Source organism: Sinocyclocheilus anshuiensis, unplaced genomic scaffold, assembly GCF_001515605.1.
Source record: "Sinocyclocheilus anshuiensis isolate Anshui unplaced genomic scaffold, SAMN03320099.WGS_v1.1 scaffold1189, whole genome shotgun sequence".
Taxonomy (NCBI): domain Eukaryota; kingdom Metazoa; phylum Chordata; class Actinopteri; order Cypriniformes; family Cyprinidae; genus Sinocyclocheilus; species Sinocyclocheilus anshuiensis.
Genome location: NW_015552686.1, coordinates 101,172 through 101,421, shown reverse-complemented (window position 1 = coordinate 101,421; position 250 = coordinate 101,172). Strand labels below are relative to the sequence as shown.

The window sequence follows — 250 nt, the reverse complement described above, 5'->3', positions numbered from 1 at the left end:
ACGGTGTACCAGTTCTAATGCCATGGTGAAAGTTTGAGCAAAACATGCTAACTGTTCTTTCTGTCTTTGGCTGCACAGACGAGCACAGAACACTATTTATAGAAATAAACATGTGATTTATTTCCCAGCTGTTTACCTTCACAGACATAACCGACTGTTATCTTAGTTTACCGAGAACTTAGTTTAGTACTCACATGCTGTGACAGCCGCTTTCTGTCCGTGTGCTTCGGATGTGTGCGCTCAGAAAACC

The 250-nt window shown here is 42.4% G+C and overlaps 1 long non-coding RNA gene across 1 annotated transcript in view; it reads left to right on the top strand.

Annotated features, from left to right (window-relative positions):
• Nucleotides 1–250, top strand: part of LOC107667611 (uncharacterized) — a 23,780-nt gene that overhangs the window by 9,180 nt on the left and 14,350 nt on the right. The window lies entirely within an intron of this gene.